This window comes from Dermochelys coriacea, chromosome 15 (genome assembly GCF_009764565.3).
Source record: "Dermochelys coriacea isolate rDerCor1 chromosome 15, rDerCor1.pri.v4, whole genome shotgun sequence".
In the NCBI taxonomy this organism is placed as follows: Eukaryota; Metazoa; Chordata; order Testudines; family Dermochelyidae; genus Dermochelys; species Dermochelys coriacea.
This window is the reverse complement of record NC_050082.1, coordinates 16,426,066-16,449,238: the sequence shown is the minus strand read 5'-3', so window position 1 is coordinate 16,449,238 and position 23,173 is coordinate 16,426,066. Positions and strand designations below refer to the sequence as shown.

The following is a 23,173-nucleotide window of genomic DNA, read 5'->3' as shown; positions in this document are numbered from 1 at the left end:
CCTGCATTCAGCTGGGTAAGTAGCACGGGATTCTCTTTTCCAGGGGATATTTCCTGATTACACTGACAAGATTTACTACCTTCTAAAATGAGAAGTTCTGTTGTCATCTCTGGACATCTATCTCCAATTCTACTGAAATTGACTGAGGAGACAGCAAACTGGTAGAGACATTTCCTTAGCTGCTGTACCTTCCAGTTAATGAAAAGTTCAATTCTGAGAATTGTTACAAGTTTTGCAGCCTATACTTAACTTTGAACAAGCAGGATGTAATTCATTTTGATCAGATAATTCAGTATTATGTTGAAGGAAGATCAGTGGTGACTGGGCAACAAAATGGCAGATTAAATTCAGTATTGATAAATGCAAAATAATGCATATTGGAAAACATAATCCCAATTATACATACAAAATGATGGGATCTAAGTTAGCTGTTACCACTCAAGAAAGAGATCTTGGAGTCATTATAGATAGTTCTCTGAAAATATTCATTCAGTGTGCAGTAGCAGTCAAAAAAGCTAACAGAATGTTAGGAACCATTAGGAAAGGGATCAATAAGACAGAAAATATCATGATGCCATTATTAAATCCATGGTACGTCCACACCTCGAATACTGCATGCAGTGATGGTCGCCCCATCTCAAAAATATATATTAGAACTGGAAAAGGTACAGAGAAGGGCAACAAAAATGATTAGGGGTATGGAACAGCTTCCATAGGAGAAGAGATTAAAAAGACTGGGAATGTTCAGCTTGGAAAAGAGAAGACTAAGGGGGATATGATAGAGATCTATAATATTTTGACTGGTGTGGAGAAAGTGAATAAGGAATTTTATTTACCCCCTCACAACACAAGAACCAAATGTCACCCCCAATGAAATTAATAGGCAGCAGGTGTAAAACAAATAAAAGGAAGTACAACTTTATATAATGCACAGTCAACCTGTGGAACTCATTGCCAGGAGATGTTGTGAATGCCAAAATATAACTGGGTTAAAAAAAGAATTAAATGAGTTCACGGAGGATTGATCTATCAATGGCTATTACCCAAGATGGTCAGGGATGCAATCCCGTGCTCTGGGTGTCCCTAAACCTCTGACTGCCAGAAGCTGGGGATTAATGACATGGGATGGATCACTTGACAATTGTTCTGTTTATTCCCTCTGAAGCATCTGGCTCTGGCCACTGTTGGAAGACAGGATATTGGGCTACATGGACTATTGGTCTGACCCAGTATGGCTGTTCTAATGTTTTAACAGCTGAATTCAGAATAAAAGGAATATATAAGAGCCTCTTAGTGATTGATCTAGAGAAGACCATACTTCGGCTGGGACTTTAAAAGGTTCTTAGGGAGTTAGGGACCAACTCCCATCAACTTGATTCATAGGCTTTTCTGGAAATTCCAGTGTTAGGATATGACCCTTAAAATGGTGTCATTTTGGTAAAACTTACTGAGATCAGAGGTATTTTAATAGAATTAAATTCTTAAAGATATTTTTCAGAAAGTCCACTGGCAGATTAACTTTATAAGTATGTGCCAAATTCCCCAGACAATATGGCTAAGAGGAGCATTTAGCATACTGGTAGCCTAAATTTACTTTATTTTTTCTTTAGGTCCTTTGACACCCTAACTTGGTGATGTCATATTAGCCATGGAACCTCAAGGAAGCTTGAAGGCAACACAGGTTATAGGGTTTTTTCCCCCTGCATGTTAGTTTCAACTATGTGCACAGTTTTGCAAAGTGAAAAAATATGAAGCCTCTTTTTAGCCAGCTTATTTTTGGTTGCTGAGAATATTTGTAGGCTTTCTAAAAAATCCATGTGCAGGTGTCTTATAACTGTCGAGAGACTCTAAATACCACTTCCATTTATACTAATGAAAGCTGCATGTCTAAATCCAGGCTCCAGTTAAGAATGTGCCATTTTAAGAATACTGAAATCTGTACCTGTCTAGGGCTGCCTAGTGGGTTAGTTTGCCCACAGTTAAACAGATAAACTTAGAAACAAGGATAAACATCCTTCCAAACAGTTCCTTTTCAGATTGAGCAAGCTGTTTTTATTTCCTTCCCTGTAGGAGAGCAGTGTTTCTGGTAAATGTAGCATTATGTGTCTCAAGTCCTGTTCTGCCAGAAGCCTTTCCTTGTCTTAGTACACAGAGCTTGGTGTCTTTTTTTCCTGGTTTATCTCTATTTTAGTCTATAACTCAGAGCTTTCTTTCCAATCTTCTTGACTCAACTTAAAAATAAAAAGTCAGCTCTTCATGCTTTGGGTGTCACAAGAGCAATTAAACATTATCTGAGCAGAAGTTGAAAGTTTCACAGTTAAAATGTTGTATAGTTTGTGAAGGGCACAACCAAGGTATGGGGCAAAATCAACAAAATCTCATTTTGGGAACCAGGAATACACGTTCTGAAGTTTCCATGTCCAATATTTCATCTCAATTCATGGGTCAATCCATTAAAGCTGGGCCTTACCATACCTTCTGTTAACTTTAGCGGGGAAACTTGCTGTATTATCTATAGAAAGTACGGAATTCACAACTTGTCTAGGTATTCCAATTGAGTCATGCATCTGCTCTTTTCAGATTTTGCTATTACTATTGACTGCTGGATCCTCGAAGAAGGTGTAGGAAATTTATCCTCTAGCTGGTAGGGTTGCAAGATCCAGTCCAATTCATACTGCAGTCTACAAGATTTTCCTGCACTCTGAGTGATGACTGACCTCAACAGTAAAATTTCATATGTTTTATATCACATCTGCCATGCTGCGATGAGTGGCTATTCTTATCTGTAGCTCGTGGGAGAGCTCAGAACTATTAGTTCTGGACTGGTGGTGAAATGTGATTTTTAAAAATAGTGGTACTTTTCCCAAGCTCCACCCATGAAGAGCCAAAAACAAGACTCTACTTGGAATAGATCTTCATGAGATTAATCTCCTTCCTTGTGTACTTTGAACAATAATGAAATAGTCAACACTGATACCTAGGGCTGACTCTTTAGCTGCAGCACTAACCATGTTATTCAGTACACTTCTCTTGCTCCATTCCTAGAAGATGGACATAACCACGCAGACTACATTATGACCTTCTTAAATTTGAAAGATGAGGAGTGCTTTTGGAGAAAAAAACTAGTAGTTTTTGCAGACTAAGCAAGCAAGAACAAAATTTCTATTCTCAAATTTTCAAAAGAAAATAGAGAAAACCAGATAGCTCTTTCATAGCTTTTGTTACTGCAGAAGTATTTGAGAATAAGTAGGCTACAGTATTGATGTATGTATTGAGTATGGATTGGATTAAATCTCACTGAAACTGATGGGCATAACAGCTATTTATTCAGAATAAATGTAAAAAGCAATTGAGCTCCTTTATGGGATGGACAGATAAATCCATAGGTGCCTCTGCCCAAAAAAACTACATGGCAAGGCTGGAGTAGGAGTTAGCCATGCAGCTGAAGGGTGCTTTCATTGTAATCTGATAAACTCCGTGACAAGGGGTTGATTAAATTGGATCAGTGTGTCAGTGGGAAACAGCCAGAAACACCAAACAAACAGAAAAGAAGAAGAAAGCCGAGGAGACAGCGGAACAAGTACTGGGAGCACAGTTCTGAGAAAGCACAAAGAAAGCTTTTAGGGTTGCATGTTGGTTGAAAGAGGCTTGGAGGTGTGAGCAAAGAGAATCTCCTGTTTGAGTCTTCCTGTGTTCAAGGAAACTGGATTTTGTTCATTCTTTGTAAATAAACAATTATGCCAAAGAAATGCTTGGCGCCAACACTAATTTCTCTTGACCAAAACAACCCAGAGGATCTTGAATTTTGAGTAACCGCTCAAGTCAAAAAGGGGTACAAGTATGATAATGGTTTGGAACCAGAGTGACTGGAGAAAAGTGAGTCAATGCAAGATAAATCATAGCAGTTACAGATGGAAGTGACCCATTAGATAATCTGGTCCATCTTTTGCAAATACAGAATGTTCCCCATGGTACATGGATTCCCTTCCTCAAGAAAGGAGAGTCCTTGTTGTCTAGTAATTACTCCTGCTGAGAGTGAGGAGACCTTGGGTTCCATTCCCAACTCTGCCACTGTCCTGTTCCATGACTTTGAGCAATTCACTTCATTTCTGTGTCTGTTTCCCCTCTCACTCTTTTCCCATCTTATTTGTTTAGCTTATAAAATCTTGGGGCAGTGAATGTCTAAGTCTATATATAGTGCCTAGCACAATGAGGCCAACAGCAATAAAAAAATCCAGAATAACACAATTATTCCCAATGCAAAGGAGTTGAGGTCTGGGGAAAAGCAGCTGTACTTTGCAGCCAAATGGGAAAGCTCATAAAGGAGAGAGTGATTTTTTTGGAAACAGTGAGCCAAGGTTATACCTCAGGATTGAAATGGCTTTCAAAAATATTCAGTTACATATATCTCTCAACTTAAACAAGTAGAGAGCTGTTAGTAATTATTTGTATTATAGCACTTAAGAACCCTCTCTCTATACTTTCATTTGCTCTTTATACTGGCATCCCACAGAATATTGCATAAAGTTCAAGGACTTTTTCCTTATCTTTAAGGTGCTCTATTGTTTAGGCCCAGAATATTTAGAAGACCATCTAAAGCTCTGGGATGAGGACCATGGTCGACAACTTTGCTCCTCTGGCAAAGCAGAACTCTGCAATAAGGGTAAAGCTCATCTGTGTAGAAGACAGACGTTTCTCAGTGGCTAGTCTGAGATTGTAAAATGAACCTGCTTCCCCGGAACTAAGGATCATTACAAACCTCACCACCTTCTGCTCCAAGTGCAAGGTGTCTTCCTTGCCTTTTCTAATAGCATAGGAACATGTATATTTAAAAAAAAAGAAACCCACACAAGACACTCCACTGCATACACTTCTCCCCCCTGGGTAAGGGACTAGAGAACAAACACCGCATGACAGCTGTTGGTCATATTACTAAATGCGCTACTGCAAGGTTCTCAGATACTGAGGCGATGAGTGTGTTCTAAGAACCTGTATAGAATAGCTATCGTTGGCCTAAAGAACTAAAGTGGAGTCAAATATGCTCAAGAGCCTGCTAACACAACACAGTTATTGGCTCATCTAGGTGCACAAACTTGTGTGGGTAGAATTTACCTATACAAGAGTCCAGAATGAGAGTAGCTATACTCAGATGAGCAAAAAGGCTGGAATAGGCAGATTCACTTCTCGAGTTCAGGATTGATTGTTCTTCCCGCCTGTAGTAGTTGCACTGAATATAAAATATTTGCACCAGGTCGGAGGGTGCTAATTGGTGAAAATAAATCAGGCAAGGAATTTTCCTCTACTTATTGTAGAGAAGTTATAATAAAGGAAATTACTCAGGAATAAAACATTTACACAAATATTAATAATTCATAGCCTGGTTCTCCTCTAACTTACCCCTGATTTATACCAGTTTAACTTCATTGGATGCAGTGGAGTTATTGGTGTATGTAAGAGAATCATACACCAAGTTTACTTCTCCGGGGGAGGCATTTGACATTTCATTGCCTGCTAACATTGTCTTTCTTGGAGCAAATGTCACTTGAGACTTTTCTAATAAAGGACAACAAAAATATTTGAGCACTCTTGTCATTTCAGATAAAATCAGGTGACTGATTTCTGATAAGTCAAAATATCAGGTTTTTGGAGGTTTCTTCCCTTCCCTAATAATTGTAATTGTTGACATGTATTGTTTGTGCAAGGAACTTTTGAGAGTCAGTTCTTTATGGAAAGCTATGTAAAATACTTTTGAGGTTATAAAATTGAAAGAAATGAAATGGTATGGGGAATGTCAAGACCAAGGTCAATAAGTACAAGGAATGTTTAATATTTCTGGGGTTATTCCTTCAGAGAAACCTGCTCAGTGCATCTTTGAACTGGCCTTTGAGAGTTTAGGGCAGTCGTTGAAAGATGAAGGCACCCTATACCATACAGGATTGGACCCTTAGGAAGTGGGCTGTGGTTACTAATGTGATACAGACATGCTCAGTTCATGTTTATGTGCCTCACTCTCATGTCTGAATACTTTGATATAAGAAGTTCCCGATAACTTAAGATACTACAGTAGGCATTTTAGCCAAATATTCTGGCTGGTGGATACAAAGTGGAGAAGTCTTAACCCAAAAGTTGTGTAGGAAGGTGTTTATTCACCCTTGGGTTATGCTGTCTTCTGCTGGGAGAGTCCAAGTTGTGAAGCCCACAGAATAGGGATCTCAATGGTGCAAGCCACTTCCATCTCCCATGAGTGACATATGACTGACCAATGCAACTCCCCAAATAGCCAGAGCCAGTCAGGGAGGGCTGGCTGGACAGGTTAATGGGCTAGGGCAGGTGTAGGCAGTGATTTGGTGCATCCCATGAGCATCCTTGATGAGTGGGACTCCACTGTTTAAAGCTACCCTCCCATGGCTCAAAAGTTTGGAGTCCATGTCCCCAGCTAAGGGTATACTGGAGAGAATTACATTATCTGGATGAGTGCAGAGAGAAAGCCCTATAGAGTAGACTTATTTACCATTTAAATGTACTATTTGAAATTATTTAACACAAACTAGAAATTAGCATTTAGCAAAATGCAGGGTTCACAAAGGTTCTTCTAAAGTTGCAGAAGTTCCTGCTGCCATTTTATAGAGCTGGTTACAAAGTATAGTGAATATGATCTTTTAATGTGTTTTGGTCCACCAGTAGATATAGCTTCCATAATCTTTTTTGTTTCTATCAAATATTTCTCAACATCTTGAATATTATTCATTGCTTTTCTACAGTACTCTTAGTGACTGCTGCAGGAACTCTTAGTTAACTCAGTTGGAACATCTTGGCCTCTTGGAGGTCTTCTGTTACATTCAGAGTAAAAAATAACTGCCTACTTGTGTGGTATTTTGATTCCCTTCCTTCCCCTACCCTTTCTTGTTTAGGGTTGTTTTCCAGGCTAAATTTAAGACGGCTGTTGGGAATGATAAACCCAAGATGATTGTAAAAGATATTGTCTGTTGGCATGTGTACAACTGGGAGGATCAGAACAATGGAAGGTTAATGTTTTGGATAAGCTGGAAAACATTGTTTAAAGTAATTCACAATGTTCCTGTCTTTTAGGGGGGATAAAACAAACTGAAAATGTTTTTCCCCTGTTTATGCACATTTTTCAAGTGCCGCAGAAGCTGATGTGATGCTGTGACTGATTCTGTGAAGGGGTCCAGTGCCTTCTGTGAAGTATTAAGTACCATCCTCCACAATCATATTGGAGGGACCATGGTCATGGAACTAAGGATTCAAAGTTTTCTGCATTATGTCTAGAGCTAGTCTATAAGAGACATTCACCCTTTAGTGTGTTGAGAACAGATAATATGGAGGAGCTTCTGAATATTTATAAGAGACTTATTAAGCTAGTTCTCAGTGCGGTTGTTCACTGACTATACTCATTACTTCCCAATAAGTGCTGTGCTAGAAGATTGTGAGAGCTTATGATACACAGCTAGATTAAGTGTTCTTTTCCATCATTTATTCTTTCATTAACGGTGTTAAGCAATGTTACTTATTCAGCAAGTTAAAATTACATTTCCACTTTTATTGCTGCTGTACTTCTAGTTTTGGCCTGTTTCCTAAGAAATCCATTCCTTTTGGGAGCTGCAGTTTGGCAAACTAAACTTTTCTAACAAGGTTATAAATGATGCCTGGAGGGCTTGTTTGCCTCTATTGCTGCTTGACTTGGTTTGTGTGACACAACAGGGCAGGTCCAAAAACATGTCTGACATATACCCCATATAATTTTAACACCAGAGACTTTGTGAGACAAAAGGCTAAATGCAAGTTTTATCAGCAGGTGATTGTAGCTGTGTAATTCACGTACTGTTTATTTTGTAAAGTAGAATCACACTAGCCTGTTTTAATAGACTTGTAACAGTGCTTTGACTGGATGGGCCAGGTCCTGATTAGCCTGCTTACTCTTTACTCAGATAAAAGTTACTAATGCTTCAGTAAGAGCTAAGATTGTGCTATTTGGCTTCCTTACAGGATGGCTGGCCTAGTAGTAAAGTAGGTCCAACTCCTCTGTGCCAGAACTGGTACTCCCATTTGACCAACTAAGACAAAAGGGCAGTGGGGGGAGTGGTAAAGGCTTAATGAAGGAGAAACTGAGTGAGTCAGATCAGACTGAGTCAGCCAGGAGGCAACAGCTTCCAGAACCCTGAGACTGTGTGGTTCGTGGGAGAAGGTTGAAGGCAGGAGAGCAGCAAGAGGTTGATGGCCCTGAGCCAGGGCTGGAGGAGCAGCAAAGAAAGTTGCCTTCTGGCTCTAAACTGGAGAGGGCTGAAGGCAAGGGAGCAGTGGAGGAGTTTACCACTGATATGTCCAGGGCCGGAGAGAAGGACCCAGAGAAACAGAGAGAGGGCTAGGGAAATGAGGGCTGCTTTACTGGTAAAGATGATCTTTCAGCAGAGAGCCTGTGGGGGCTCTGGCTGTGAAGGACTGGGTTTTAAGAACTATATACATGGGTGGTGATATGGATTGCCTCTTAGGGCTTGTTAGAAACTATTTGCAGTATGTTTGGTAATAAAGTGGTCCCCAGGAAGGGGATTGATTAAGCAAGAGAGTCTAGCATAGACATAGACTTGAGGTAACTGAAAGGGGAAATTGAGGCAGCCATGCTGCAGGAGGGCATCCTGGGTGGAGTCACCCAATAATGGCCACTTGTCAGCAAAGTAAGGGACAATCAGTCATGCTTTATAAACAGAACCTAATATAAAGGGTTAATAAAAGTTATGAACTTCTTACAGTATAAGTAGTATGTGTTACAGACAACCATAAGCACATCCTTGTAAGTGTTACAGAAGGTTATCTAACCATTCCTATAAGCAACCTGTTGATCTGCTGGTCTTATAACCATCTATAATTGATCTTTATTAAACCATTTCACTCTTTTTAAACTGTTAGTAAGATCTTAATATAAATTGTGACTAAGTATTGATGTGCAAAAATCCACTTTGAATTTTCCTGTTTTTTTTATTCTGATTGGTTGATTATTTCTGGTTTATGGCTATACTGAACCCACATGCTTATTTCCTGGGCGGGGGTGGGGAAGTTATGTGCATTTCACACACAATGAGAGAAGAGTCCAACCCATGTTAGGATAAGAACACAAGAATTACCATTCTGGATCAGACTCATGGTTCATCTAGTCCAGTATCTTACCTCTGAAAGTGGAGAAAACCAGATGCTTCTAAGGAAGATGCAAGAAGCCTCACAGTAGGCAGATGTGGGAAGGTCTTCCCCTTTTCTGCCCCACTTTGAGGGTCTCATCCTAACACCCAATAGTTTGAGACTGCCTTAAACCCTGTAGCATGATGTTTAGTATCCTTTCCAAACTGTCTGGATAGTCTTGTTACACGTAAATGTCCAGATCATCTTTGAATCTTGCTTAATTCTTGGCCTCATTGTCACAGGCTATGCCTGAGTTCCATGGTTTATTTACACGTTGTGTGAGGTTTTTTCCCCTCCTTTTGTCACTTTTGAACTTGCCATCTTTCACAGACTGTCCCTTTGTTCTTGTGTTAGGAGATATACCCTTTGCTATTTTATTTACACTTATCTTCCTTCATTCTTTTCCTTCTAAAGTTAGCAATCCCTTTAGATGAACGTGAATCAGGGCCAGCTGCCTCCTGTGCACCTGCTTGTAGTCAGACACCACTCTGTGGTGCACTGCTACCAATTTCTCCCCTCTTCAGGGCCCTTTAGCGTCCACAGATAATTAAAACATTCCCCTCCTGGGGTCCCATTACTGAGTCTTTAAATTCCCGCCCCTCAGGCTTCAACCCAAGTTCATTCATTTTCTCCCTTTAGGTAGCAAGTTCCTAGACCTTCTTCCAAGAACTAGGTCCCAGATCAAAACGTTACAAGGCTTCACCTGGCTGGTGCTCAGCCCTCTGGCTTCAAGGCCCCCAAGCCCTTCTCCCAGTCAGGCTCTCTAGTAGATGCTAGTCCCAATACTTCCAGTAGGGTTGCCATCCCTCCAGGATTGTCCTGGAGTCTCCAGGAATTAAAGATTATGATGAAACTGTCCAACCAAAACTGGCAACCCTAACTCCCAGACTTTACTTGGCTGAAGCTTAGCCTTCTGGTTCTGATTCCGGCTTAAACCCTTCTCTCAATCAGTCTCTAGCTGAAGCCTCTTGCCCTCTTGGGCTTTTCTCTGTAGGAGCTTTTCACACAATCTGTAGTCTCTGTATTATTTCCTGGGCTTCTCCTCTTCATTGCAGCCTCCTGCTGCTCTCTATATGGTGGAGTCACTCTGACCTCTCCCAGGTGTGGCTCATTCTGTAATCAGGGTTGACTAGCTCTAGCCCTTTAAGAGTGAGCCACCCTGTTACAGAGAGTTTTTCAATGCACTGTTAGAAGTCATAAGCAGACATGAAATACCCATCGCAATGAGAGGGCTTACATTCTTTGCATCTTATGCCAGCCATGTTCCAAGGTTTATGCTACAGATTAAATACCTGGAAAGTACCAGTCTTTCTTGGCTGCCATCTAATACTGTCTGCGAAGTGGAAAGTTTCTAGGCCAAACCAAGCACTTGGATGTTCCCCGCCTCCTCAGACTGTTACATTTTCTTCCTTTTTATTTACTTGCACTCTGCAAATCTCCGCTTAATTCTAGACATAATTTCAGGACTCAGGAAACAATAGCCAGCAACCCAGGGTCACTCTATCTCTGCATGAGGGCAAACCTCTTCTTGGTTTGTATTGATTCTCAGACAAGTATTGTAGTCAGTTATTTGAAATTGAAGACTGAATTTCTTCTGGTTGGAAAAGGTCATTTCTGATTGATATGAGAACATTCATTTACTCATAATCTTTGAATAGACTAAACACTGCATATACCATATGTGCTGACAAAACAAATTTAACTGGAGGGAGGCACATTTGGTAATTTGAAGCTACAGTTGGCACTACCAAAAGCTTATCCTTGTTTGCATCAGAGATTTCCCCCCAAACTGCACACTGATTCCAACAGTGATGAGTGGCATCAGCAAAACAAGTAGTGAAGACTTACTCTACTAACGAAATGAGAGCCCATATATAACTAACATTAAAGCTATCTTGGCATTTTGTGGAATAATTGAATTTCCCCAGCACAAGCTTCCTTATGTGTGTGTCTCTCCAACTGGTGAGGAATGGACTAAGGTCTTGTGTATAAAGGGCCCCAGGCTACCCCATTCATGGGTGGAAGAGTGAGCGCACTAAAAGGGCACAAGTTATTGTCCAAAAGAACTGCAAGAACTCTTAAATACAGACTGGTAAGGCCAGAACTGCAAGGCTGGTGAACATATTTCATTCCAAAATGGACATTTCAAAGCTGTCCCAATCCTTAGTAAACAAGGGCTAGAGCAGCAGGAGCCGCTGCTGCCACTGGGTAGTTTGGCCTGCTCCTTCCCTACTGCACACAGTATGCCTTTAAGGATTCAGATTCTAGGAACACAATGAAAGAAGTGTCTGTGTGGGGAAATTATAAGTGACCCCCCCCCTCCTTTCTCAACTCAACCATTGGGGATGCCTGCACAGTAGGGAGCAAATGGACAGTATTCTGGCCACTAGCATGCTACACTGCAAAGAGTAAGGGATTTCCAGCCGCACATTGTTCTAGGAGCTGTATTCTTGTAATAAGAGGATGATGGGGACACCTTGAAAATAGTCTGGAAAAGCCATGATTATGTTTACTATGAATTTCTCACTGAAATAAATTCCTCCCCTCTGTGATGAGATTTATGCAAAATATCAAGGAAGGACCTGCTGTGGTTTTCATGTGAAGAGTATCTGTTTATAAGCAGTGTTGTTGGCTTTTATGGGGTGGCTTTTTTTTTTTTAAGTCCAGCTCCTGGAGACATGAGAAGTTGAGCTTTCATTTTAAAAAGTTTTTAGCCCCCATGTTTGCAGAGAAAAGTTGGAAAATGGGACTCCAAAAGGCTCCAAACCAGAAAAGAGAGACCAAAAATGTAGTTTTTAAATTCATGGTTTTTAAGCTAGTCATGTTTTTTGGGGTCCTGACTCGTGATTTTTAAACATTTGGGGTTGGCAGTTTTTACATATAGGGTCACATTATGGCAGGTCCACTGCTAGATGGAAGGGTTGGTGCAAGCAGCACACTTCTCCTACCAGCACTCCCTTGGAGGAGTGCAGGATGAGAGAAAGCTTGCCAGCACTGCCAGAATCTTTCCACATGCGTTTTTTGAGCTCCATGGAAATCAGAGGGAGTTGAGAGTTTCAAATCCTTGTAAACACACTACACTGGTAGGGTTGGCAGGCATCCATTTTTTGACAGGAACACCCAGTCGAAAAGGGACCCTGGCAGCTCTGGTCGTGGCTCTTAAAAGTCTGGGCGGCGGCACAGCAGAGTCCCGGGGCTAAAGCAGGCTCCCTGCCAGCCCTAGCTCTGCACAGTTCCCAGAAGCGGCCGCCAGGTCCTTGCAGCCACTAGGCACGTGGGTGGCCAGGGATGCTCTGTGTGCTGTCCCTAGTGCCGACTCCACAGCTCCCATTGGCCAGAAACTGTGACCAATGGGAACTGCGGGAGCAGCACCTGCAGGCATGAGGGCGGCGTGTGGAGCCTCTCTGGCCGCTCATGTGTCGGGAGCCGTGGTAAGCACTGCCAGGATCCCGAACCCTCTCCCAAACCCCAACCAACTGCCCCAGCATGGAATACCCTCCTGCACCCAAACTCTGGAGCCTGCAGCCCCCGAACCCCCTGCCCCAGCCCCCTCCTGCACTCCAAATCCCTCATTTCCATCCCCAACCCAGAGCCTGCACCCTCAGCTGGAGCCCTCATCCCCCTCCCGCACCCCAACCTCCTGCCCCAGCCTGGTGAAAGTGAGTGAGGGTGGGGGAGAGTGAGCGATGGAGAGAGGGGGGATGGAGCGAGCAGGGACGGAGCCTTGGAGAAGAGGTGGGGGTAAGGCAGGAATGTTTGGTTTTGTGCGATTAGAAAGTTGGCAACCCTATACACAGGTAAGAGTCTCATTGTCTGCTGTAGGAGTTTTTGCTTGTAGCATCAGGGCCCACAATAAAAATATTAGTATTTAAGATTTTGATCAGTTTGATTGAATTCTCTTATCTTACTATTGGAGACATGAATTAAGATGGGTTCAGTCAACATTTATTCTTTTTTGATCAGATTCTTAATGGTGAATATTGTGTAGGCTACATATGGCATTTTTTTTTAAATGAGAACTGTGAGAGCATCTTAAAAGTGGACCATGCAATATGGCCCTTGTTTTGCATTTCCTAATATTTTAATTAACATTAATAAACATTTTTAAACTTTAGCAGGTTCCCACCTGTAACATTGCCCCACCGAAGTCTTTGTTTTTAGTCCTATCTCTGATTTTTTTCACTCTTTACTTTTTCCTTTGGCAAAAAGAAGTGCACTGTATGTATGTTTTATTTGTGGAAAGTTTGCTAACGGGGAATAAGATGTTCTAAACTAAGTAATGCCAGAATTCTGCCCCTGACCTCCAGGTTTGCTCAGCAGATGAAGTCTGAATTGTTAATAGAAATGATACTTTGGGAGAAGATTGTTGCCCAAGGTTGCGTTTGTACAGATTCAACACATTTCTCTGACTACCAGCTCTCTTCAGTGCTGCTTCTGGAACACAGTGACCCTATTAAACCACTTTCATTTTGTGACAAATATATTTTCTGTGTACGTGTTTAACTTGCCAGTATGTTTCTTCCATTTGTAATGGGATTTTTCCTTAGTTCTCCTTTTGCTAAACATGATGTGGGACTAAATGGCACTTATCAGAGCTGATGTAGATAAACAAAGCATCCTGTTTACTAATTACATCAAATAAACCTGCATCAAATGACTTCCCGTAGTTATTGGAAGTTTCTATAGTAAGACATGATGTTGCCCTGTACTTATAAATTACCAAACCAGGCAGAAAATTTACAAGGGAAGGTAGACACATCCTGAGACACTCAAACACTGTATGGTAGCCAAATTCTGACTGGCCTATGAGAATTGGAAAAAAACAGACCATATGTGGCTTCACTATATTATAATTCGGTTCAGAGCAAAACCAGGATTGGACCTTGTATTACAGTGTTCAAATAGCCCTGTTTGCTATTGCTACTCCTTTTTAAAAGGTATTCATCAATTGTTATATACAACTGTTGATTTTGTGTTTTATTCAAGTTATATACACCTATAAGTCTGATCATTGTCATTCACATCCATGTTTTTTCTATTGAAGCATTAGGCCTCATGTTATTTAAGCAATGAGAAATAGCCACATTGGTTTGAATTCTGATATCAATTACAGAATAATTTGTGTAATGATACACTGGGGTAAATCTAGTGTTACTGAGGTAAGAGTTTAGTCTGGTCAATAGTAAACATGCCATAGATTAATGACACATTGTCTATGTGGAAATATATCTAGTTATGTACATATACTTTGTGTATATTTTATACAAGCTTGTAACTGATAAATGGATTTTTTTCCAAAATACATATGTTATGAAATTAAAGTTCTAACCAGTCTTGTATAAGATAGAAGAGAAAGTGGAGGGCTTTTTTTGTTAGCAATATAGAGATACATTAACGGTACAAAACTTAGAGCACCAAGATTGAATTTTTCTGCTTATGCTGATCAAGTACAATTAAAACATATATTATTTGGTCTAGGTAATACCTAGCCCTGCCATGAGTACAGGGAACTGGACTAGATCTCTTGAGGTCCCTTCCAGTCCTACGATTTTATGATTTGAATGCATAATGTTGCTTTAAAATTAAGTTAAGAATTTTTCTACCTTTTCTATGTGTGAAATGACAACATATGTAAAGACCACTGGAGATATATTTGGGAGTGTATTCACTCCTTTTCTATTTTTTCATCTCCTGTCAGATTGATTAAAAGTTTTTTAAGACAAATTTCAAAAACTTGTCAGATTTATTAGTGTTGGTCAAGAGTTCTCTGGCACTGACATCCAAGACCCCTGCTTTTTTATATATATAATTATGCTATAGAATTCAGGGATGAAGAGTGATCTTTTTTAGATCAATGTCTTACTAGGTCAGAGTAAAATCCATCCCCTTTTTTATCTACCACAAGCCACAGTCTGCCAAGATGCTTTTTATTTGTTTTTTGGATTGTTTGTATTATTGTTCCACCTGTTTTGGAAGAAGAATTTCAGACACTTTGATAAATAGATTAGAGAAGTTGTCTTGTAGCTTCGTAAGTATGTGTAATGCAAGGACATACAATTTTGTTACTTTCTGCAGCTTCCACCACACTAGATTACATTCACACTGGTGCTAAAAATCACAGAAAGGGCACAAAGCACCTTCCTTAGCATATCTGAAGTTTTATTTATGTATGTGATTCAAGAAAAATTGCTTGATGGCTGTATTTTGGTAGTTTTAATCAATTATGTGATTAATATAATCTACCGCTGGGCACTGTTGTTTTTGCTCCTGGTATATTTTCCAGTCTCACTTTAGAAAGACTGACATCGTCTGTCCTGTGGTAAATTACCCTTAATGGATTGGATTAACTAATAGAATTAAACAAGATATTTCTTCTGAATATTAATTCCAGCCAAACTAATAATAGAATCATAGAAATATAAGCCTGGAAGGGACCTTGATAGGTCATCTAGTGCAGGCCCCTGCACTGAGGCGGGACTAAATATTCTCTCCACCATCTCTGACAGATGTACATGGAACCACTGGTTCTTACAGGAGAAATGCCAAAGTTGTGTATTTTTGTAGGCAAGGTTAGTTATTTGTTTCTAATACAGGGCTATTTTAGCATGTGTTATATGGTACTGGATTTTGATTTTTAAGACGTCATGATTAATGTACCTGTAACAATAATAATAATTAAAAAGGCCACCATGTTAGGTCACTGATTTCAAGCACAGGCCTACCATTCTCCAATATATATTTAATAAAAAGAATAGGAGAGGAGTCTGTTATACTGTATCTTGCCATTATATTTTTCATGCATTGTGATTTTTTTGAATTTTGTTGCAAAGAGGTTTCAGCAGAAGCCTACTCAGTTGCCTAGCAGTATATGAACCAAATGGGAAATGCCTTCTGTGACCTTGCCTTGTCATAAGCAGTGACTCTGAAGATCACTGAAAGTCGTATCATTGCAGCTTTACTCCCTGGGTACAACACTGCATTTTTAGAAACCATTTTAGGTTGAGAAGCTGTATGTTGGCACTCAGCTCCATACAATAGTAGTTCCAGTATTGGCACAGTTTCTGGAACAATGGTCTCTCTGCTTCTTGTGTTTTTCAGGGACATCCACATGCTTATTAAGTTTTGCTTTGCGAACGGCGGAAGAAGGTTGTCAAATTGGCTGAAAGAACGGTAAGAGCTGTTTTCAAAGATACAAGGACGTTTTTCTGTTATTAACACAAATTTTCACAGCTGTGGAATCTAGATTCCAAAACTGCTGCTTCCCTCTCTCTCCTACCCCGTGCTGTTCCAGTCTGTATGACAATTGTCATTCTTTGCCTGACAAGAAAAGCAATGAAAGACTAAATTCATTTTCTGGAAATCATCTTTAGTGGCCTTTCCGTCAAACAACAGGACTATTGAATTGAGTGTATTTGTAAATTTAAGATATGCAAGAATTTGAAACAGTTTATTTGCTACAGCAAAAAAAAACTATGGAAAAACAAATGCCAGGCTAATCAAAATGTTGGTTAATTAACAGACTATTGTAACAACAACAATAAAGCCTTCAAAACTTTATAAATGGATCCTTTTAAAGTGTTTCTGCTGGCAACCCACTTCTAGATAAGAGGTAAACTGGTTTCCTGCCTCTTCATCAAGGCTATAATATTATTTGACCTCAAAAAACTGCAGTTCTGTGTCCACTTGTAATGGTAATGGTACTCACAAGGCAAAGGTCCTTCCCACTACTGCCAGCTAGGGGAAATCTTTAGCTCAAGTGGTAGAGACCTATGTTTTTGAAGTAAAAAGATCAAGCTTTAATAATTTCTGTGTAGGTGTCATTTACCTAGTATTTGTATTTTTCTACGGTACATGGATGTTACACAGGTATCATGATGGCAGTTATCTACTTATGAGGTAGCATTTATGGTTTCTTGCAGTACTTGACCCTCAGGCTGCTTATCTACTGTTCAAGGAATAGTTGTCACTAGAACAGTGCAGGCAGCAGAGCTGAAGACCAAACATTTCACTTTGATTACCTTAATTTTAGGGAACTATTCCTGGGGTAGCTAACCCTACCCTGCCACCAGACAGAAGTTTTCTGATGCTAGGTAAAGCAATTAACAACAGTCCTTTGGAATAAAGTAGGTACATGTCATGCTTTAGGTGTAATTTAAAAGACTAGTCTTAAGTATGACTAAAGGCAGAAGGCAGCTATGCTTACAAAATGAGAAAGTTAGTCACACAAATCCAAAGTTTTTAAACTGTTCAGTTTTCCAATGTTTCTGAAGTGTTCTCTTGGTAACATTATCTTCAGAATAATCAGATTATTGGATAAAGAGGAAATACTATTAATATGGGAGGATGGAAGCAAGGCTAAAAGTTATGACTTCTTAACATGATAAGTAATATATAGGAGGCAAGTGAGTTCAGAGGAAATCTTGTACTGTAGTTTTTGGTCCTACATGAATTTGCTAATACATAGAGCTATTAGAAAGCTACTAGAAAATAGAATTGTGGCGGGAACTGGATAGAGATCTCCCCTATCAAACCTCTTCATTTGTTCAGAATTACGGCAAAGCAGCAGACAGTATAGCCATTGGCATCAAAATTAGATACTGTCGGTATGGATAAGCAAACAATTATTACTTTAGTGAGTATTTGTGAAGAAAAGGGGGGGAATCTCCAACTTTTAAAACATTGCTGCTGCATTGCATTGGAAAGGGCTTACCAGTGTTACAGCCTAGTGGTTAGGTCCCTGGCTACAATTCTCCCCCATCTCTAGTGTCCCCTGCTAGTGGTCACTCCAGCGAAGTGGCAATCTCTCTTTTAGCAGATAGTAATTCAGCCCTCCAGCCAGGTCATCATTGAAGTCCGCCCCTTTTCGGGGCCACAGAGTCCAACAAAGCATAGAAGTCCAGCATTCCCTCAAAAAGGAGTCTCTGTCCTAACCCGAGACCCCCAAAGACCTCACACCTTACTTCAGGGCTTATGATGACTTTATCCTCCTTATCTCCAGAAGGTGTGTGTTTATACTGCCCTCATGGCTGGCTGCTAGGGGAGCACAGGCCCTTCTGCTCTACCAAACTCCGACCCAGGGCCCTGCAAAATAGCATTAAGATCAAGTACCCAGGAATGTTTGGAGGCTGCCTCCCTGGACCACTTCCTACTATTTCCCTTCCCAGTCCAGGACATGGTCACAGTCTCACAAACATTCCAAGACAAGATAGTGTGAAGCGTTCCTTAATCCTTAAGGACAAGCTAGTCCCTTTTTCAGCACCTAGGATAGCTGCTGCTACTTGCACACACCTCTCTCTCTATACCAGTGTTTCTCAACCTATTTACCATTGTGGGCCGCATATGCAGCTCTGAATGTGTTATGTGGGCTGCATCCACACAGTATATATATAGTATCTGTATGGTCCTGGGAATGTTACATGGGCTGCCACTTTGTGCTGGTTGGGCTGCAAGTGGCTTGCGGGTTGCGAACCACTGCACTATAACCTACTGAGACGCTATCTTCACCAGGGCTATCTGGCTCTGTTTTAAACTCCTCCTCCAGATAGAGCAGGCTTTGCAGCTGCAGTGGGGCAGGGCTGGTTGAGCGCAGAACAGTTTCTTAATCCCTTCTATCTCAGTGTTTAGTTTATATACCTCATCACAGGCAGTAATTGTAGGATCATTACAAAAGTTATTTTTTATAGAGTTTGTGACTAAAACTGATTTACTTGTTTCAGGAATTAGGTGTGCTCTTTTCTCATTTTAAAGAAGGCGTCACCTTTAATCAGGACAACCATACATTTTCTGAATGATGGTGCTTTCAGTTAATTGCTTATCAGACCTGGGAGTATGTTGGCTAGTTTCTCTGCTTGTTCAGACAGCTTACTTCTAACATAATTTTAGGATTATTTTAATTGATCATTGATTGGTGGATAGTGATCTTAAAATTTTATTGAATTTTCCACAAGCGAGAACTAGATGGAAAATCTTAAAAGCCAGAACCATTTTGGACCTGCTCATACTCCCATCAAACTCAGTGGTTTAATTTCCATTGCTTTCAATAGGAGCAGTACCAATCCTATACATGTAGAAATTGTGCCATTTCTTTCAAGCACAATTATAATTCTGTGCTACAGCTAGACTCCCACAAAAAGCTGTGTAACCATCTATACAGTTGTATGAAGAAAGGAGTTTGCTTTCATACACTATGTTTGGGTATGGGTAGGGATTTTAGGTGCTTCTGCCCAGGGCCGGCTCTAGGCACCAGCTAAACAAGCTGGTGCCTGGGGCGGCGCTGCTGAAGGGGTGGCACTCGGGCTGTTTTTGGGGTGGCATTCCAGCAGCAGCCTCGGTGGCAATTCAGCGGCAGCCCCTCTTCGTTGTTTCCCACGGCAGCAATTCAGCGGCGACTCTTTTGACTTGGGTCTCACCATCGGCGGAAATTCGGCAGGTTTTTTTTTTGCTGCTTGGGGCGGCAAAAAACATAGAGCCAGCCCTGCTTCTGCCATGCCATCCATATTGTCCTCTTGGCCATTTAACTCCTAAACACATTGTACATTACCAGACCAAGGTTAGAGAAATTTTTTTTAAGTGTTCAGACTGTTTTCCATTTCCTCTACTGCATATGGGGCCTGATCCTTAGAGGTGCTAAGAACCCTCTTTAGATAGACTGAAATTTGCAGGTGCTGAACACTTATTGGGATCAGGTATATAGTGAACATTAATGGCTAAATTCTGCAGCCCCAGACATCACTGGTCACATCCTCAGGAATCTTCAGAACCACTCTACACATCTCAGATTCTACACTGTGCTAAAATTAAAAGGCGGAATTCAATTTTGTAGGTCTTGAGTTTTCTAAAATTGCATATTATTTCAGCTCTGCAGTCTTTCAAGCCAATATTATGAAAACAATAATTTCATATGTCCTAACCTCATTCTTGCATAGACAGTTATTTTCCAAAAGTGTGTACTTTTAGGCAGGCAAGAATATATTGACTATATAGTAATAACTTCCATTAAATATTTAAGAAGGAAAGGTGCCATTACAAGTAACAATTGACTAAACATCTCCTGCCAGTGTTCATCCTGGAATGATCTTTGAAAGGATAAACATTGCTGCTTCCTCAAGAGTTCAAAATATGTAGGTCTGTCAGATGAAATAAAAATATAAGATGAACTGGGTAAAGAAGAATTCCTTTTTTCTTTTCTGAATCCTTTATGTGTTGCTTAGCTGCTTGTAGTCAAAGCGAAGCTTGCTTTGATGATTAAAAACTATCATCTGAATTATGGTAAAATGTTTGACATCAACCACTTGATCTCAAATCTGGGAGTTTTAATGGCCAAATTCTGGCCTCTGACATGTGGATACAGCTCCTGTTGATTTCACTGAATGCAAGTTTGGCCTAATCCTACACCCACTGAAGCCAACTGAAGCAAAATTGGGACCATAGTTGTGTGGTTTCAGTGATCAATTTGTATGACCTGTAAAAGCAACCCCACACTTTTCTGGTAAATACATAATGGGCTGGTTCTGGCACTATGTATTCTAATAGGTTGATAATATTTTACCAATAATTTTACCAATATTTGAAGGAAAAAAGTCTTCCACATTGCCTGTCTTCAGGTATTCTGATGCATCCTCTGAATATGTGCTTTTCACGGTAAATGTGTTTATAACCATGTTTGTCCCCATAAGCCAGTTTAGTGGTTCTTCTATCTCATCTTTCATTAACTTACGACCATGCATTTTGGCTTTCATCACTGCCAACTTTTTCTGGAGACCCAGGAACTGAGAATTAATCTTCCTGAATTGATAGATTCTTCTAGATTATGCAACCTCTAATTAATTTGCTCAATAAATTGAGCTGATTATCTCATTTTTTGAAAATTCTCCTAATTTGTAAATCTATTCTGGAAGACTGGGAACAAAGCCTTGATATGTCAAATTGGGTTTCAGCATCTTAAATTTCACAGGTGTAATTCCCAAAGATAGCTCCCTAGTCTATAAATGTTTGCACTATTTAGCAAATTCGAGCCAAGTATTTTTAAAAGAACTTCTTTCCTTGAGTCTATACCATGTGTATAATTAAGTAGCGGCTCTTCTTGTGCAGCTGCCAGAAACTTTTAAACAATTAAGAAGGGCTAGTTCATTTGATATGAAGTTTTAGTTATCCAGAATTTAGTGTTTTCAGGTTGTCTCTGCATGAGGTTACCTGAAATCCAAGGGTATGTCTACACTACGAAATTAGGTCGATTTCATGGAAGTCGATCTTTAGAAATCGATTTTATACAGTTGATTGTGTATGTCCCCACTAAGCGCATTAAGTCAACGGAGTGTGTCCTCAATACCGTGGCTAGCATCGACTCACGGAGTGGTGCACTGTGGGTAGCTATCCCACAGTTCCTGCAGTCTCCGCTGTCCATTGGAATTCTGGGTTCAGCTCCCAATGCCTGATAAGGCAAAAACATTGTTGTGGGTGGTTTTGGGTACATGTCATCAGTCTCCCTTCCCTCCCTCCCACTGTGAAAGCAATGGCAGACAATTGTTTCATGCCTTTTTTCCTGGGTTATCCGTACAGATGCCATAGCACGGCAAGCATGGAGCCCGCTGAGCTCACCACTGCTGTTGTGAGCATTGTAAACACCTCGCGCATTATCCTGCGGTATGTGCAGAACCTGGCTATGAGACTCCAACATGAGGACAATTGTGAGGAGGACATGGACACAGACGTTCCTGAAAGCACGGGCTGTGGCTATTGGGACATCATGGCAGCAGTGGGGCTGGCTCATACACTGTAAAGCTGATTCTGGGCCCAGCAAACAAGCACAGACTGGTGGGACCGCATAGCGTTGCAGGTATGGGATGATTCACAGTGGCTGCAAAACTTTCACATGCGTAAGGCCACTTTCCTTGAACTTTGTGAGTTGCTTTTCCCTGCCCTGAAGTGCAGGAATACCAAGATGAGAGCTGCCCTGACAGTTGAGAAGCTAGTGGTGATAGCCCTGTGGAAGCTTGCAACGCCTGACTGCTACCAGTCAGTCGGGAGTCAATGTGGAGTGGGCAAATCTACTGTGGGGACTGCTGTGATCCAAGGAGCCAATGCGATCACTGAAGTTCGGTTATCAAGGATAGTGACTCTGGGAAATGAGCAGGTCATAGTGGATGCCTTTGCTGCAATGGGGTTCCCTAACTGTGGTGGGGCGATAGACAGAACACAATCCATATCTTGGCACCAGACAACCTTGCCAACCAGTATATAAACTGCAAGGGTTACTTCTTAATGGTGCTGCAAGCACTGGTGGATCAAAAGGGATGTTTCACCAACATCAATGTGGGATGGTCGGGAAAGGTGCATGATACTTCCATCTTTAGGAACTCAGGGCTGTTTGAGCAGCTGCAAGAAGGGACTTAGTTCCCAGACCAGAAAATTACTGTTGGGGATGTTGAAATGCCAGTAGTTACCCTTGGGGACCCAGCCTATCTCTTGCTCCGAAGGCTTATGAAGCCGTACACAGGCAGCCTGGATAGTAGTAAGGAGCAGTTGAACTATAGGCTGAGCAAAAAGAAAAGGAGTAATTGTGGCACCTCAGAGACTAACAAATTTATTTGAGCATAAGCTTTCGTGAGCTAAAGCTCACTTCATCAGATGCATTCAGTGGAAAATACAGTGGGGAGATTTATATACACACATAGAGAACATGAAATAATGGATTTATCATACACACTGTAAGGAGAGTGATCACTTAAGATGAGCTATTACCAGCAGGAAGTGGGGGGAGGAAGAAAATCTTTTGTGATGATAATCAAGGTGGGCCATTTCCAGCAGTTGACAAGAACGTCTGAGGAACAGTGGGGTGGGGTGGGGTGGGGGAATAACATGGGGAAATACTTTTACTTTGTGTAATGACCCATCCACTCCCAGTCTCTATTCAAGCCTAAATTAATTGTATTCAGTTTGCAAATTAATTCCAATTCAGCAGTCTCTCATTGGAGTCTGTTTT

At 40.8% G+C, this 23,173-nt stretch overlaps 1 protein-coding gene across 8 annotated transcripts in view; it reads left to right on the top strand.

The window, feature by feature from the left end:
* ARVCF (ARVCF delta catenin family member) overlaps positions 1-23,173 on the top strand; it is a 505,185-nt gene that overhangs the window by 12,993 nt on the left and 469,019 nt on the right. For all 8 annotated transcript variants that reach the window (XM_038372964.2, XM_043498177.1, XM_043498178.1 and 5 more), the window contains exon 2: positions 16,291-16,362. The gene's annotated coding sequence lies outside the window, so the exon portion shown is untranslated. The remainder of the gene's footprint in view (positions 1-16,290; positions 16,363-23,173) is intronic.